The 17,500-nt window shown below is 59.7% G+C and overlaps 1 non-coding gene across 1 annotated transcript; it reads left to right on the forward strand.

Annotated features, from left to right (window-relative positions):
- The first annotated feature begins 13,064 nt into the window (after positions 1-13,064).
- Positions 13,065-13,183, forward strand: LOC131861112 (5S ribosomal RNA). The gene has a single exon (XR_009360191.1). It is a non-coding gene; the product is annotated as a 5S ribosomal RNA (ribosomal RNA).
- Positions 13,184-17,500: the final 4,317 nt, after the last annotated feature.

A 17,500-nucleotide genomic window follows, 5' to 3' on the forward strand; every position in this document is an offset into this window, starting at 1 on the left:
TATGCCCCCTACGCACTTTTGGTGGTGCACCCCGCACGAACAATCCCGCCTCGACCAGCCTGAACAATTCCCCTCTCGAAGGAAGGCCTCGGCCTTAATCGTCCACGACAAACAGCTCGACGAGGCATGAAGCACCCACGGGAGCCGGAGCATGACGATGCAGAGTCTCGGTTCACAGGAGCCTGGGAAGAACATCCCGTACGGAACCCTTTACCCGAAAACATCCGAACCGCACATGCTCGCGACAGTCCTGCCGTTAGAGAATGCACCGTGCACGCGACCGAGTAAGGCCACTCAGAGACATCCATTTCCCAGGTATATGCCCCCTACGCACTTTTGGTGGCGCAACTCGCACGAACAGTCCCACCTCGACCCCGTAAACAAGCTTTTTTGCCTCGAAGAGTTCGTCGGAGACGAAGAAGCAACCTTCAGTGCAAACGTAGCACTCTTTTGTGCAACCGCCCAAACAACGCCCCCTCTACCCTCTGTCGAAACACTCGGCATTGCTGCTCCCTAAGGTGAGCTTCTCCTCATAGGCAATTCCGCTCTTATCCGGTCACGTTTGTGTGCCCGAATTTCGCAAGGCAACCTCCATGGGACATGGAAAAGACTCGAGAAGAGAGCTCGCTCACGGGAGAGAGAAGCCAAGGAGACCACGAGAGTGCTGAGAGTGGGACAGCGCTGAATAGGCGGGAGAAGCCTGCGCGTATAAACGGAGATATATATCCAATTGCAACGAAAGAACGTGCCAAAGATCGAGAACAATGGCAGAAATGCTAGTAACGTGCACTTCGGGACCAACGCATCACCGGAAGACAACCGCCAAACATCGAAAGAGTCGCGATGCTCCGCAACCTACGTGCAAAGCGGTCGCACACCGGGTAAGGGAGTGAGAGCCCCAAACATAGCTGGGCGAGGCGCTCACTCCGCTCTTTAATATCTCGTTAATACCGCCAAGGAAATGGCACAAGCACACACACACAAGCATCCTCGGAAGAGGACAGTTCGAGTGACAGGTCAAATCCAAGAGTTCCGAAGACTACCTCCAGGAACAATCGGGAACAAGACCGATTACAAGTCGTCGAGTCTGTTACTGGGCGAACACGAGATGCGCACAGGAAATCGATCAGCCCTCACAATGGCCCAAGGCCAGAGATCGGACTGCTACGATTTACCCCAACAATCATCGTGCCACTCTTCGCAGAGAGGTGATAGACGCCAACGAGCCCGCGCATAGCAATCGAGGTGTAAAAAGGGCGTTGAAGGCAGGAAGCCTGGACGAAAGAGGCTACGAGGTCACCTCGAAGCGGTCTAAGAATCGGGCGCACTTGGGGCGACTACCAGTGCCAACCCCTTATCCCGCGGTGCGTCCGACACACAGAAATTTCCAAGGCGGCCAAGGAGCCTCCCCGCATAGCAATCGGGGTGTGAGGTTACGGATGCAGCATTGATAGCAATCGAGGTGTGAGGCGAAGGATGCAGAAGTGAGAGCCGAGGGATGTAGCAGAGATAGCAATCGGGGTGTGTGATGCAGAAGAGATAGCAATCGAGGTGTGCGGTGGGAAGGGCCCAGCAGCCAGAATGCATGAAGCGACGGATGAAGCAGTGATGACAACCGGGCTGTGAGGAGAGGAGGGATGCAGCCAAGAAAGCAATCAGGGCTCGAGGCAAGGGATGCATCAAGGATAGCAATCATGTTGTGAGGCGAGATTCCAAAGGCTAAACGTGAGAGGCTGCAGGGTCGACTCAGAGAGGTCTATGCATGTGAGAGGCTGAAAGCAAGGTCGACTCGGAGCGGTCTATGCATCGGGCGCGCTTGGGGCGACTACCAGTGCCAACCCCTTATCCCGCGACGCGTCCGACAAAGAGAACGTTCCAAGGCGGCAGAGGAGGTTACCAGCCGAAGGATGCAGTAGCAATAACAGGTATAGTTCCGCGGCGGCCGAGAAGACTCACCGCATAGGAATCGGGATGCGAGGCGAGGGATGCGGCGGGAAGGCCCCGACGGCTAAACGGAAGAGGCTGCAGGGCCGCCTCGGAATGGTCCAAGCATCGGATGCGATTGGGACGACTACCAGTGCCAACCCCTTATCCCGCGATGCGTCCGATACACAGATAGTTCCAAGGCGGCCGAGGAGCCTCACCGCATATCAATCGGGGTGCGAGGCGAGGGATGGGGCGGGAAGGCCCCAACGGCTAGACGGAAGAGGGTTCAGGGCCACCTCGGAATGGTCCAAGCATCGGACGCGCTTGGGGCGACTGCCAGTGCCAACCCCTTATCCCGCGATGCGTCCGATACACAGATGGTTCCAAGGCGGCCGAGGAGCCTCACCGCATAGCAATCGGGGGTGCGAGGCGAGGGATGGGGCGGGAAGGCCCCAACGGCTAGACGGAAGAGGCTTCAGGGCCGCCTAGGAATGGTCCAAGCATCGGACACGCTTGGGGCGACTACCAGTGACAGCCCCCTATCCCGCGATGCGTCCGATACGAAGATGGTTCCAAGGCGGCCGAGGAGCCTCACCGCATAGCAATCGGGGTGCGAGGTGGGGGATGCGGCGAGATGGCCCCAACGGCTAGACGGAAGAGGCCACAGGGCCGCGTCGGAATAGTCCAAGCATCGGACGCGCTTGGGGCGACTACCAGTGACAACCCCTTATCCCGCGATGCGTCCGATACGAAGATAGTTCCAAGGCGGCCGAGGAGCCTCACCGCATAGCAATCGGGGTGCGAGGTGGGGGATGCGGCGAGATGGCCCCAACGGCTAGACGGAAGAGGCTGCAGGGCCGCCTCGGAATAGTCCAAGCATCGGACGCGCTTGGGGCCACTACCAGTGACAACCCCTTATCCCGCGATGCGTCCGATACGAAGATAGTTCCAAGGCGGCCGAAGAGCCTCACCGCATAGCAATCGGGGTGCGAGGTGGGGGATGCGGCGAGATGGCCCCAATGGCTAGACGGAAGAGGCCACAGGGCCGCCTCGGAATAGTCCAAGCATCGGACGCGCTTGGGGCGACTACCAGTGACAACCCCTTATCCCGCGATGCGTCCGATACGAAGATAGTTCCCAGGCGGCCGAGGAGCCTCACCGCATAGCAATCGGGGTGCGAGGCGAGGGATGCGGCGAGATGGCCCCAAAGGCTAGACGGAAGAGGCTGCAGGGCTGCCTCGGAATAGTCCAAGCATCGGACGCGCTTGGGGCGACTACCACTGCCAACCCCTTATCCCGCGATGCGTCCGATACACAGATAGTTCCGAGGCGGCCGAGGAGGTGGGGGATGCAGCGAGATGGCCCCAACGGCTAGACGGAAGAGGCTGCAGGGCCGCCTCGGAATAGTCCAAGCATCGGACGCGCTTGGGGCGACTACCAGTGACAACCCCTTATCCCGCGATGCGTCCGATACACAGATAGTTCCGAGGCGGCCAAGGAGCCTCACCGCATAGCAATCGTGGTGCGAGGTGGGGGATGCGGCGAGATGGCCCCAACGGCTAGACGGAAGAGGCTGCAGGGCCGCCTCGGAATGGTCCAAGCATCGGATGCGCTTGGGGCGACTACCACTGCCAACCCCTTATCCCGCGATGCGTCCGATACACAGATAGTTCCAAGGCGGCCGAGGAGCCTCACAGCATAGCAATCAGGGTGCGAGGCGAGGGATGCGGCGAGAAAGCCCCAACGGCTAGAGGGAAGAGGCTTCAGGTCCGCCTCGGAATGGTCCAAGCATCGGACGCGCTTGGGGCGACTACCAGTGACAACCCCTTATCCCGCGACGCGTCCGATACACAGATAGTTCCAAGGCGGCCGAGGAGCCTCACCGCATAGCAATCGGGGTGCGAGGCGAGGGATGCGGCGAGAAGGACCCAACGGCTACACGGAAGAGGCTTCGGGGCCGCCTCGGAATGGTCCAAGCATCGGACGCGCTTGGGGCGACTACCAGTGACAACCCCTTATCCCGCGACGCGTCCGATACACAGATAGTTCCAAGGCGGCCGAGGAGCCTCACCGCATAGCAATCGGGGTGCGAGGCGAGGGATGCGGCGAGAAGGACCCAACGGCTACACGGAAGAGGCTTCGGGGCCGCCTCGGAATGGTCCAAGCATCGGACGCGCTTGGGGCGACTACCAGTGACAACCCCTTATCCCGCGACGCGTCCGATACACAGATAGTTCCAAGGCGGCCGAGGAGCCTCACCGCATAGCAATCGGGGTGCGAGGCGAGGGATGCGGCGAGAAGGACCCAACGGCTAGACGGAAGAGGCTTCGGGTCCGCCTCGGAATGGTCCAAGCATCGGACGCGCTTGGGGCGACTACCAGTGACAACCCCTTATCCCGCGACGCGTCCGATACACAGATAGTTCCAAGGCGGCCGAGGAGCCTCACCGCATAGCAATCGGGGTGCGAGGCGAGGGATGCGGCGAGAAGGACCCAACGGCTAGACGGAAGAGGCTTCGGGTCCGCCTCGGAATGGTCCAAGCATCGGACGCGCTTGGGGCGACTACCAGTGACAACCCCTTATCCCGCGACGCGTCCGATACACAGATAGTTCCAAGGCGGCCGAGGAGCCTCACCGCATAGCAATCGGGGTGCGAGGCGAGGGATGCGGCGAGAAGGACCCAACGGCTAGACGGAAGAGGCTTCGGGTCCGCCTCGGAATGGTCCAAGCATCGGACGCGCTTGGGGCGACTACCAGTGACAACCCCTTATCCCGCGACGCGTCCGATACACAGATAGTTCCGAGGCGGCCGAGGAGCCTCACCGCATAGCAATCGGGGTGCGAGGCGAAGGATGCGGCGAGAAGGACCCAACGGCTAGACGGAAGAGGCTTCGGGTCCGCCTCGGAATGGTCCAAGCATCGGACGCGCTTGGGGCGACTACCAGTGACAACCCCTTATCCCGCGACGCGTCCGATACACAGATAGTTCCAAGGCGGCCGAGGAGCCTCACCGCATAGCAATCGGGGTGCGAGGCGAGGGATGCGGCGAGAAGGACCCAACGGCTAGACGGAAGAGGCTTCAGGGCCGCCTCGGAATGGTCCAAGCATCGAACGCGCTTGGGGCGACTACCAGTGACAACCCCTTATCCCGCGACGCGTCCGATACACAGATAGTTCCGAGGCGGCCGAGGAGCCTCACCGCATAGCAATCGGGGTGCGAGGCGAGGGATGCGGCGAGAAGGACCCAACGGCTAGACGGAAGAGGCTTCAGGGCCGCCTCGGAATGGTCCAAGCATCGGACGCGCTTGGGGCGACTACCAGTGACAACCCCTTATCCCGCGACGCGTCCGATACACAGATAGTTCCGAGGCGGCCGAGGAGCCTCACCGCATAGCAATCGGGGTGCGAGGCGAGGGATGCGGCGAGAAGGACCCAACGGCTAGACGGAAGAGGCTTCAGGGCCGCCTCGGAATGGTCCAAGCATCGGACGCGCTTGGGGCGACTACCAATGACAACCCCTTATCCCGCGACGCGTCCGATACACAGATAGTTCCGAGGCGGCCGAGGAGCCTCACCGCATAGCAATCGGGGTGCGAGGCGAGGGATGCGGCGAGAAGGACCCAACGGCTAGACGGAAGAGGCTTCAGGGCCGCCTCGGAATGGTCCAAGCATCGGACGCGCTTGGGGCGACTACCAGTGACAACCCCTTATCCCGCGACGCGTCCGATACACAGATAGTTCCGAGGCGGCCGAGGAGCCTCACCGCATAGCAATCGGGGTGCGAGGCGAGGGATGCGGCGAGAAGGACCCAACGGCTAGACGGAAGAGGCTTCAGGGCCGCCTCGGAATGGTCCAAGCATCGGACGCGCTTGGGGCGACTACCGTTGCCAACCCCTTATCCCGCGATGCGTCTGATACACAGATAGTTCCGAGGCGGCCGAGGAGCCTCACCGCATAGCAATCGGGTTGCGAGGCAGATTATTGGGAAGGGAACCCCCTGGGATGCGGCTCAAGCAGTGCCCAAAGGGACTGGAATGCGGAATCACATCGAGAGACCCAAATGCTATACGAGGGCTCAAATCGAATTATCGATTTGGCCACGACATGGACGCATCGGAACGACTACCTTTGCCGAACCACTCGCAATTGCATCCATACCGAAACCAATAGACATTTCCGTTAGAGCCCTCGCATAGCATTCGGGAATCTCGCATGCCCCTCTAAATCGACCAATGCTGGCGCTCAATGAAAATCCGAGCGCTACCACCGTTCGAGCGCCAGCATTGGTCGAGTTAGAGGGGCACGGGGGAGAATGCTCCAGTCAACACCTCCCCTATATAAGTTATTTGTCCGATTCTCGCACAACCGTAGTCTGCCTCGTCGAATCAAACAACGGTCCCAGATTCCGACTTCCGTTCCGTAGAGACCCAAAAGCTAGATGGAGGCTCGCAAGAAAGAGAGTCGGCGCATAGCAATCGGGTTTCTCGAACGTTTAGGGACCGAGCTCACTTGCGGATAGGGCAAAATCCGCCAAGCAACCCAAAAGCTAGACGGGGGCTCGAATCGAATCGCCTAGGCGGCCACAACAACGACGTGTTGGATCGACTACCAGTGCCAAACCATTCAGCAAGACTAGTCTGTGTCGAGGCCGGATAGAGATTCTCAGAGAGCGCCCGCATAGCATTTAGGAGACCTGCCGCGTCCCTCACACTCGACAAATGGTGGTGCACGTTTATAAATCCGAGCGATCCCAACCCTTTCAAGCACCAACATCGGTCGAGATAGAGGGGCACGGAGGGGGCTGCGTGAGACAACACAGTCCCCTATATAAGTTATTTGTCCGATTCTCACACATCCGAAGAATGGTCATCAAATCGGACAACAGCCCAAACTTCCGACTTCCGTCCCAGAAAGCCCAAGAGCTATCTAAAACGTTCATGGCCGGAACTCGATCGCGGCTATACCAGTCCGCCAAGCAACCCAAAAGCTAGACTGGAGCTCTAGTCGAATCACCTCTGTGGCCATTGCAAGGACGTGTTGGAGCGACTACCATTGCCGAACCATTCCGCAGGTCGAGTCCATACCAAGGCCGCATAGAGATTCACGATGAGCTCCTGCATAGCAATCAGGAGACTTGCCGTGTCCATCACAATCGATAAATCCTGGTGCAAGATTTTTGCATCCGAGCGCTCCAACCAGTCGAGCACCAGCATCAATCGACATAAACGGGCACGGGGGGAGGATGCTCGAGAACACTACCTCCCCTATATAAGTTATTTGTCCGATTCTCAAGCAGCCGAAGTCTGGTCATCGAATCGGGTCAAAGACCACAACTTCCGACTTTACCCACAATGCAAGTCATCGAATCGAACATCGGCCCCCGAGTCGGACTCCATGCGTATGTCAGGTCATCGGACCCAAATTCCGCCTTCCTGCGCATGGCGGGCCATCAATATCAACTCGGTCATCGGACCCAAACTCCGCCTTTTTGCGTATGGCACGCCTTCAAATCGGTCATCGGACCCAAATTCCGCCTTCCTGTGCATGGCGGGCCATCAACATCAACTCGGTCATCGGACCCAAATTCCGCCTTTCTGCGCATGGCACGCCATCAACTCGGTCATCGGACCCAAATTCCGCCTTCCTGCGCATGGCAGGTCATCGGACACAAATTCAGACCTCGCCAATATGCCTACGTATCGAATCGGTCATCGGACCCAACTTCCGACTTCATCCATACTGTAGGGTCTTTGAGGTTGGCGCGGTGCGCTCAACCCAGGGAGTCGACCCATCGAAGCATACACCTCCCCTATATAAGCTATTTGTCCGATTCCCACACCTGTGTAGTTTGCACCTCTGACCAGGACATCGACCCCAACTTCCGAACTCGACTGCAACGACGGCACCAGCGCCTTGGTGCGCACCTTGCGACGCACAGTCCCAACATTCGCCTTCCTGCACATGGCAGGTCATCGGACCCAAATTCCGACCTCGCGAGTATGCCTACATATCGAATCGGTCATCGGACCCAACTTCCGACTTCATCCATACCGTAGGGTCTTTGAGGTTGGCGCGGTGCGCTCAACCCGGGGAGTCGACCCAACGAAGCATACACCTCCCCTATATAAGCTATTTGTCCGATTCCCACACCTGTGTAGTTTGCACCTCCGATCAAGACATCGACCCCAACTTCCGAACTCGCCTCCAACGACCGAACCAGCGCCTTGGTGCGCACCTTGCAACGCACAGTGCCAACATTCGCCTTCCTGCACGTGGCAGGTCATCGGACCCAAATTCCGACCTCGCGAGTATGCCTACATATCGAATCGGTCATCGGACCCAACTTCCGACTTCATCCATACCGTAGGGTCTTTGAGGTTGGCGCGGTGCGCTCAACCCGGGGAGTCGACCCAACGAAGCATACACCTCCCCTATATAAGCTATTTGTCCGATTCCCACACCTGTGTAGCTTGCACCTCCGATCAGGACATCGACCCCAACTTCCGAACTCGACTAAAAAGACCGCACCAGCGCCTTGGTGTGCACCTTGCAACGCACAGTGTCAACATTCGCCTTCCTGCACATGGCAGGTCATCGGACCCAAATTCCGACCTCATGAGCATACCTACTAATCGAATCGGTCATCGGACCCAACTTCCGACTTCATCCATACCGTAGGGTCTTTGAGGTTGGCGCGGTGCGCTCAACCTGGGGAGTCGACCCATCGAAGCATACACCTCCCCTATATAAGCTATTTGTCCGATTCCGACACCTGTGTAGTTTGCACCTCCGCTCAGGACATCGACCCCAACTTCCGAACTCGCCTGCAACGACCGAACCAGCGCCTTGGTGCGCACCAAAAGTGCGCACTTTTGGAGGGCACTTTTGTGCGCTCCAAAGGTGCGCACTTTTGGAGGGCACTTTTCTGCGCTCCAAAGGTGCGCACTTTTGGAGGGCACTTTTTGGAGGGCACTTTTCTGCGCTCCAAAGGTGCGCACTTTTGGAGGGCACTTTTTGGAGGGCACTTTTCTGCGCTCCAAAGGTGCGCACTTTTGGAGGGCACTTTTTGGAGGGCACTTTTCTGCGCTCCAAAGGTGCGCACTTTTGGAGGGCACTTTTTGGAGGGCACTTTTCTGCGCTCCAAAGGTGCGCACTTTTGGAGGGCACTTTTTGGAGGGCACTTTTCTGCGCTCCAAAGGTGCGCACTTTTGGAGGGCACTTTTTGGAGGGCACTTTTCTGCGCTCCAAAGGTGCGCACTTTTGGAGGGCACTTTTTGGAGGGCACTTTTCTGCGCTCCAAAGGTGCGCACTTTTGGAGGGCACTTTTTGGAGGGCACTTTTCTGCGCTCCAAAGGTGCGCACTTTTGGAGGGCACTTTTGTGCACTCCAAAGGTGCGCACTTTTGGAGGGCACTTTTCCTGTGCTCCAAAGGTGCACACCTAGGTGAGCACCTTCGACCACACCTTGTAGCACACCAAACTCTGACTTTCGACTTCATCCGCAATGCAGGGTCTTTGAGGTTGGCGCAATGCGCACAACCAGGGGAGTCGACCCATCAAACCCAACACCTCCCCTATATAAGCTATTTGTCTGATTCTCATACATGCGTAGCCTGCAGGAGCAATTAGGACATCGACCCCAACTTTCGGCTTCTAAACGAAAACAAGGTCTTTGAGGTTGGTGTAATGCGAACAACTAGGGGAGTCAACCCATCAAACCCAACACCTCCCCTATATAAGCTATTTGTCTGATTCTCATACATGTGTAGTCTACAGGAGCAATTAGGACATCGACCCCAACTTTTGACTTCTTAACGAAAACAAGGTCTTTGAGGTTGACGTAATGCGCACAACCAGGGGAGTCGACCCATCAAACCCAACACCTCCCCTATATAAGCTATTTGTCCGATTCTCATACATGTGTAGCCTGCAGGAGCCATTAGGACATTGACCCCAACTTTTGACTTCTTAACGAAAACAAGGTCTTTGAGGTTGGCGTAATGCGCACAACCAAGGGAGTTGACCCATCAAACCCAACACCTCCCCTATATAAGCTATTTGTCTGATTCTCATACATGTGTAGCCTGCAACAACGATTAGGACATCCACCCCAACTTCTGAATTCGTCTGCGTTGACCGCACCAAAGGTGCACGCCTTGGTGCTCACCAAAATCCGACTTCCGACTTCTTCTGCTATGCGGGGTCTTTGAGGTTGGCGCAGTGCGCACAACCAGGGGAGTCAACCCACCGAATGCAACACCTCCCCTATATAAGCTATTTGTCTGATTCTCATACATGCGTAGACTGCAGCAATGATTAGGACATCCACCCCAACTTTTGACTTCTTAAACAAGACAGGGTCTTTGAAGTTGGTGCAGTGCACACAACCAGGGGAGTCGACCCATCAAACGCAACACCTCCCCTATATAAAGCTATTTGTCCGATTCTCATACGTGTAGTCTGCAGCAGCGATTAGGACATCGACCCCAACTTCCGAATTCGTTTGCATTGACCGCACCAAAGGTGCACGCCTTGGTGTGCACCCTGGAGTGCACTTTGGTGCTCACCTCGGTGCACACTTTGGTGTGCACCTCGGTGTGCACCAAAGGTGCGCACCTTGGAGCGCACCAAAGGTGTACACTTTGGAGCGCACCACATAGGGTCTTTGAGAGGTTGGCGCAGTGCGCACACCAAGGTGGGTGTTGAGGTGCGTGCCGAGGTGGGTGGGTGCTAGGGTGCGCTCCATGGTGGGTGCCAGGGTGGGTGCGTGCTAGGGTGGATTCCAAAGAGGGTCATAGGGTGGGTGCCAAGGTGGGTTGGTGATATAGTGGGTTCAAAGGTGGGTACTAGGGTGGGTTCCAAGGTGGGTCACAAGTTGGGTGCCAGGATGCGTGGGTGTTAGGTTGGGTGCCAAGGTGGGCTCCTGCGTGGGTGGGTGCTAGGGTGGGTTTCAAGGTGGACGCGAGGGCGGGTGCCAAGGTGGGTAACAAGTTGGGTGTTAGGATGGGTGAGTGCTAGAGTGGGTGCCAAGGTGGGTGGGTGCTAAGGTGGATGCCAAGGTGGTTCACAGGGTGGGTGGGTTCTAGGGTGAGTTCCAAGGTGGGTCACAGGTTCAGTGCTAGGGTGGGTGTCAAGGCGGGTGTCGAGGTGCCTGGGTGCTAGGGTGTGGATGCCAATGTGGGTCATAGGGTGGGTACTAGGGTGGGCTGCAATGTGGGTGCCAAGGTGGGTAACATGCTCGGTGGGTTCTAAATTGGGTGCCAGGGTGGGTGTGCACCCACCTTGCCCGAGGTGGGTGCCAAGGTGCCAGTGTGGGTGGGTGCTAAGGTGGATGCCAAGGTGGGTGAGAAGGTGGGTGATAGGTTGAGTGGTAGGATGGGTGGGTGCCAAGATGGGTCACAGGGTGGGTGCAAGGGTGGGTAGGTGCTAGGGTTGGTGTCAGGGTGGGTGGGTGCTAGGTTGGGTTCCAAGGTGGGTGCGAGGGTGAGTGTCAAGGTGGGTCACAGGTTAGGTGCTAGGATGGGTGAGTGCTAGGGTGCAAAGGTGCCAGGGTGGGTGCTAGGATGGGTCGATGCTAGGGTGAGTGGCAAGGTGGGTCCACAAGTGTCAAGGTGGGTGCCGAGGTGGGTGCCAAGTCGGCGACTGCTATGGTGGATGCCAAGGTGGGTCACGGGGTGGGTGCCAAGTTGCTAGGTTGGGTTCCAAGGTGGGTGCCAACGTGGGTGCTAGGGTGCGTGGGTTAAAGGGTGTGTCACAACGTGGGTGCCAGGATGGGTGCGCACCCACACTGGCCAAGACGGGTGCGGGTGCAAGGTTGGGTTCCAAGCCCGGTCACAGGCTGGGTGCTAGGATGGGTGGGTGCCAAGGTGGGCACCAGGGTGGGTGCACCCACCCTGGCCAAGGTGGGTCACGGGGTGGGTCCTAGGGTGGGTAACGGGGTGGGTACTAAGGTGCGTGCCAAGGTGGGTCATAGGGTGGGTGCCAAGGTGGGCACCAGGGTGGGTGTGCACCAACCCTAGCCAGGGTAGGTCACGGGGTGGTTGTCGGGGTGGGCGTCAAGGAGCCAAGGTGGGTGGCAAGTAGCCAAGTTGCGTGCCAAGGTGGGTGTCGGGGTGGGTGCCAAGGATCCAAGGTGGGTGCCAAGGAACCAAGGTGGGTGTCTGGGTGGGTGCCGAGGTGGGAGCCAGGGTGGGTCCCAAGGTGAGTGCAAAGGTGGGTGCCAGGGTCAAGGTGAGTGCCAATGTGGGTTCCAAGGTGCCAGGGTCAGGGTGAGTGCCAATGTGGGTTCAAAGGTGCTAAGTTGGGTGCGAGGTTGGGTGCGAGGGTGGGTGGGTGCCAAGGTGTGCTAGGTGGAAGCCCGGGTGGGTCGGCATCCCATGGGTGTCGAGTTGGGTGCCTGATGGGTGCTTCTTGTCAAGTTTTAGTCGTCGGGACTCATTTCGAGCCTTAGAGGTCGTTTCTTGTCCGGTTGCCCTGTCTTCGACCTGGGAACCCAATTTTGGTCCTCGGGTCCCATTTTTTTTTGTCTCGCATCCCACTTTTGGCCTGTGGCCTTTTCGGGGTCGATTCTCGTTTTGGGCATCAGAGCATGTTTCTTCTCCTAAAACCCAATATTTGTTTATTAAGTCTCGGAACACATTTTTGTTCTCGTGGACCCATCATGGGTCTTGGAACGCATTTGTGGTCCTTGGGTCCCATTTTGCATCCCGAAACTTGTGTTTTGGTGCTTGATCCCTATTTTGGGTGCCCACCTTGCACCAAGTGCGCACCCGGGGCAAACCGAGCGCCTTGGTGCACCGGGGCAAGATCGAGCGTGCACCCGAGGCGCCCCGAACATGCACCAAGGTGCACTCGGCCCACATGTGAGCGCAGGTCGTTGCGCCCGAGGTGGTGTGTGGGCACCGCGTTGCAGACGGGACACTGCACGCACACGACGCCCCCTCCAGGTGCACGCACGTAGGCCGGGCCGGGTGCACACCCGACGCCCTAGCAAGGTGCGCGCACCCGGGCAGGGCTCACACTTGGCGAACGGGGCGCACTTCGCGAGGGAGGGTGTGCACCTCGACGGGGGTGGGTGGCCGGGGTGGATTCGCACGTGGGTCGCGGTTTGCTAAGTACACACTGCGACAAGCTCATAACGGGTGCGATCATACCAGCATTAGTGCACCGGATCCCATCAGAACTCCGCAGTTAAGCGCGCTTGGGCCGGAGTAGTACTGGGATGGGTGACCTCCCGGGAAGTCCCGGTGTTGCACCCTTTTTTAGTTTTTCGCCGGGCGTCGCAATGCTATTTGAATAAACCTTTTGCCCGTTTGCGTTCTCGTCGGGGCCGGGCCGGGCCGGGGTGCGCTGCCCGCACTACCGCGCGCGCGGGGGCGACACCGAGCGCGCACCCGAGGCACCCCGAGCACACAGGCCACGGTGCAACCCGGGCGTTGTGCGCGCACCCCGGTGCGCCCGAGGTGCTGCGCGCGCACCCAGGTGAAATCGGTGTGCACCTCGGCCAGTGCGCGCTCGGTCGAGTCGCGCACGTTGGCCAAGGTGCACGGTGATGTTTCTTACTCTAAGGTTCCGCACCAGACGCCCGGGACAGGTGAGCGAAGCTGGGCGGGGCCGGGTGCGCGGCCGGGGCAGGTGCACGCAGCTGGAGAGAGCTTTGGAGCACACTTCGGAGCGCACCAATGATGCGCTCCATTCAAAAGTTTCCTGAAAAGGCAAAAAAAGTTGAGATTATAGAATTTCCCACTTGAGAGATTGTAAAAAAAAAAAATTTAAAATGAAGGAAACGCGGGTGCCAAGGTGTGCGCAGCCCAGCCAAGGTGTGCGCACCAAGGCGCCCACCCTGGCGAAGGTGCACGCAAGGTGCGCACCCGAGGCAAACCGGACAATTAACCCAACTTTCGACTTCGCGCGCACCTTGGAGCGCACTTCGGAGCGCTCCTTGGTGCGCACCAATCTTGGGCACCTCGGAGTGCACCATGGCGCCCACCAAGGTGCGCACCCGGGGCAAACCGAGCTCCGACTTCGTGCGCACCTTGGAGCGCACGAAAGGTGCGCACCATGGCGCCCACCAAGGTGCGCAGCCCAGCCAAGGCGTGCGCATCAAGGTGCGCACCCTGGCGAAGGTGCGCACCCGGGGCAAACCGAGCTCCGACTTCGTGCGCACCTTGGAGCGCACAAAAGGTGCGCAACCCAGCCAAGGTGTGCGCACCCCGGTCAAACCGAGCTCCGAATCGTGCGCACCAGAGGTGCACGCCATCGTGCGCACCTTGGAGCACACTTCGGAGCCCTCCTTGGTGCGCGCCGATGTTGCGCACCTCGGAGCGCACCCGGGGAAAACAATGCAATTAACCCGACTTTCGACTTCGTGGGCACCTCGGAGCGCTCTCGGGTTCGCACCTCGGAGCACACCGAGGTGCGCACCTTTGATGCGCTGCCTTCACCAATTTCCAGAAAAGGCAAGAAAACATTGAGAAGGTGTGCGCACCGAGGTGCCCACCCTGGCGAAGGTGCACGCGAGGTGCGCACCCGGGGCAAACCGGGCTCCGACTTCGTGCACGCCGCACCTTGGAGCACACTTCGGAGCGCTCCTTGGTGCGCACCAGGGCGCGCAACCCAGCCGAGGTGCCCACCCCGGCGAAGGTGCACGCGAGGTGCGCACCCGGGGCAAACCGGGCTCCGACTTCGTGCACGCCATGGTGCCCACCGCGGCGAAGGTGCACGCGAGGTGCGCACCCGGGGCAAACCGGGCTCCGACTTCGTGCACGCCGCACCTTGGAGCACACTTCGGAGCGCTCCTTGGTGCGCACCATGGTGCCCACCAGGGCGCGCAACCCCGCCGAAGGTGCACGCGAGGTGCGCACCCGGGGCAAACCGGGCTCCGACTTCGTGCACGCCGCACCTTGGAGCACACTTCGGAGCGCTCCTTGGTGCGCACCATGGTGCCCACCAGGGCGCGCAACCCCGCCGAAGGTGCACGCGAGGTGCGCACCCGGGGCAAACCGGGCTCCGACTTCGTGCACGCCATGGTGCGCACCGCGGCGAAGGTGCGCACCCGGGGCAAACCGGGCTCCGACTTCGTGCACGCCGCACCTTGGAGCACACTTCGGAGCGCTCCTTGGTGCGCACCAGGGCGCGCAACCCAGCCGAGGTGCCCACCCCGGCGAAGGTGCACGCGAGGTGCGTACCCGGGGCAAACCGGGCTCCGACTTCGTGCACGCCGCACCTTGGAGCACACTTCGGAGCGCTCCTTGGTGCGCACCATGGTGCCCACCAGGCCGCGCAACCCAGCCAAGGTGTGCGCACCAAGGTGCACGCGAGGTGCGCACCCGGGGCAAACCGGGGTCCGACTTCGTGCACGCCGCACCTTGGAGCACACATCGGGGCGCTCCCGGGTTCGCACCGGCGTTGCGCACCGTGGTGGGCACCTCGGAGCACACCAAGGTGGGCAGCGAGGTGCGCACCTTTGATGCGATGCCTTCACTAATTTCCATAAAAGGCAAAAAAAAAACGAGATTTTAAAATTTCCGTTTTGAAAGATAGTGAGAAAAAGGGAATGCTGGTGCCATCTTGAGCCCGCCCTGGTGCGCAGCCCAGCCAAGGTGTGCGCACCAAGGTGCCCACCCTGGCGAAGGTGCGCGCCCGGGCAATTAACCCAACTTCCAACTTCGCGCGCGCCAGGGTGGGAGCGCACCCAACAACCGGGCCTGGGAAGAGCCAATGCGAGAAACCCCACCAAACGCTCTGACAAAAAAAGAGGGGGCGCTCCAGTAACCCCGCTTCGGAGCGCACCCTGGGCAAACCCAGCCAAGGTGCCCACCCCGGCCAAGGTGCAGGCGAGGTGCGCACCCGGGGCAAACCGGGCTCCGACAACGTGCACGCCGCACCTTGGAGCACACTTCGTAGCGCTCCCGGGTGCGCACCTCAGAGCACACCAAGGTGGGCAGCGAGGTGCGCACCTTTGATGCGCTGCCTTCACTAATTTCCAGAAAAGGCAAAAAAAAAAGGAGATTTTAAAATTTCCGTTTTGAAAGATAGTGAAAAAAACGGAACGCGCGTGCCATCTTGAGCCCGCCCTGGTGCGCAGCCCAGGTAAGGTGCCCACCCTGGCAAAGGTGCGCACCCGGGCAATTAACCCTACTTCCGACTTCGTGCGCGCCAGGGTGGCAACCGGGCCTCGGAAGAGCCAATGCGAGAAACCCCACCAAACGCTCCGACAAAAAAAGAGGCGGCGCTCCAATAACCCCGCTTCGGAGCGCAGCCGGGGCAAACCCAGCCAAGGTGCCCACCCCGATGAAGGTGCACGCGAGGTGCGCACCCGGGGCAAACCGGGCTCCGACAACGTGCACGCAGCACCTTGGAGCACACTTCGAAGCACTCCCGGGTGCCCACCGGCGTTGCGCACCGTGGTGGGCAGCGAGGTGCGCACCTTTGATGCGCTGCCTTCACTAATTTCCAGAAAAAGGCAAACAAAAATGAGATTTTAAAATTTCCGTTTTGAAAGATAGTGAAAAAAAAGGAACGCGGGTGCCATCTTGAGCCCGCCCTGGTGCGCAGCCCAGGCAAGGCATGCGCACCAAGGTGCCCACCCGAGGTGCACACCCGGGGCAAACCGGGCTCCGACTTCGTGCAGGCCGCACCTTGGAGCACACTTCGGAGCGCTCCTTGGTGCGCACCATGGTGCCCACCAGGGCGCGCAACCCAGCCAAGGTCTGCACACCAAGGTGCCCACCCCGGCGAAGGTGCACGCGAGGTGCGCACCCGGGGCAAACCGGGCTCCGACTTCGTGCACGCCATGGTGCCCACCGCGGCGAAGGTGCACGCGAGGTGCGCACCCGGGGCAAACCGGGCTCCGACTTCGTGCACGCCGCACCTTGGAGCACACTTCGGAGCGCTCCTTGGTGCGCACCATGGTGCCCACCAGGGCGCGCAACCCAGCCAAGGTGTGCGCACCAAGGTGCACGCGAGGTGCGCACCCGGGGCAAACCGGGGTCCGACTTCGTGCACGCCGCACCTTGGAGCACACATCGGAGCGCTCCCAGGTTCGCACCAGCGTTGCGCACCTTTGATGCGCTGCCTTCACTAATTTCCAGAAAAGGCAAAAAAAAACGAGATTTTAAAATTTCCGTTCTGAAAGATAGTGAAAAAAACGGAACGCGGGTGCCATCTTGAGCCCTTCCTGGTGCGCAGCCCAGGCAAGTTGTGCGCACCAAGGTGCCCACCCTGGCGGAGGTGCGCGCCCGGGGCAATCCGGGCTCCGACTTCGTGCACTGCATGGTGCCCACCAAGGCGCGCAACCCAGCCAAGGTGCCCACCGCAGCGAAGGTGCACGCGAGGTGCGCACCCGAGGTGCACACCCGGGGCAAACCGGGCTCCGACTTCGTGCACGCCGCACCTTGGAGCACACTTCAGAGCGCTCCTTGGTGCGCACCAGGGCGCGCAACCCAACCAAGGTCTGCACACCAAGGTGCTCACCCCGGCGAAGGTGCACGCGAGGTGCGCACCCGGGGCAAACCGGGCTCGGACTTCGTGCACGCCGCACCTTGGAGCACACATCGGAGCGCTCCCGGGTTCGC

Source organism: Cryptomeria japonica, unplaced genomic scaffold (genome assembly GCF_030272615.1).
Source record: "Cryptomeria japonica unplaced genomic scaffold, Sugi_1.0 HiC_scaffold_24, whole genome shotgun sequence".
Taxonomy (NCBI): Eukaryota; Viridiplantae; Streptophyta; class Pinopsida; order Cupressales; family Cupressaceae; genus Cryptomeria; species Cryptomeria japonica.